We start from the raw sequence: 920 nt of genomic DNA on the forward strand, positions 1-920 counted from the left end.
TCATGACCCCATAGTGCAGGCAGGCAGGTATAGAAGTAATTGCTGTAGAATGTGTGTTGATTGGGCTGGGTGTGAGGAGTAGGTGTTTCCAGGGAGAGAGAGGAGAGAAGTGAGCCAGGATGCTCGCTGCAGGGAGGGGGTTGACAGGAAAGACTTCACAGAAAGAATGCTTAAACCAGCTCTTGGATGAAGCCTTTCCAGTCAGAGGGAACAGCACATGCAAAGACAGGCAGGAAGAGGCAGGTGTGCCCAGAGGGCTGAGCATGGTGGGGCTGGGATGTGGGAGGAGGAAAGGCCGGAGGGGTCATGTGCACCGTACAGAGATGCCTGGGGTTCATCTCGCCATCAGGAGCTGCTAAAGGATCCTGGGCAAGCAAGTAACATGGTTAGAGCTGCATTTCTCCATGGCGGTGGTGACACCATGTCTAAGGGACAGAGAGCCCAATAAGGAGGGTGTTTCCCAGGCCCAGACCGGAAGTGGAGTCCAGAGAAGAGAGGCCAGTAAGGACTGAGGTTTGGGTGGTGGACTTGACTAATCTCTGGCACTTGAGAGGGAAGGAAGGGAACACCCAGGCTTGGCCAGAGTGATGGGTGTAGGGCATCAACATGGACCCCAGAAGGCCCACGTACAGCAGGAAGAGGAGCCAGCTTTCATCTGGAGAGTGTTGAGTTGGAAGAGCATCTGCACGGGAGCCAAGAGGGTCTTTCTAAAATGCAAACAGTCAGGTTTTGCCTCGGCCCTCAGGCCCTACCAGGGAGGGGTCTGGCACCTGCAGAACTCTCCAGCCTCTTCTGGAGTCCTGCCTCTCCCCCTCGATTCTGCCCACCCCCTGGTTTCTCTGCCAGCCCTCTCCATCCCTTATCTTCTTTTTTTTTTTTAAAAGATGACCGGTAAGGGGATCTTAACCCTTGACTTGGTG

The sequence above is a fragment of the Galeopterus variegatus genome, unplaced genomic scaffold, assembly GCF_000696425.1.
Source record: "Galeopterus variegatus unplaced genomic scaffold, G_variegatus-3.0.2 Scaffold2002, whole genome shotgun sequence".
In the NCBI taxonomy this organism is placed as follows: Eukaryota; Metazoa; Chordata; class Mammalia; order Dermoptera; family Cynocephalidae; genus Galeopterus; species Galeopterus variegatus.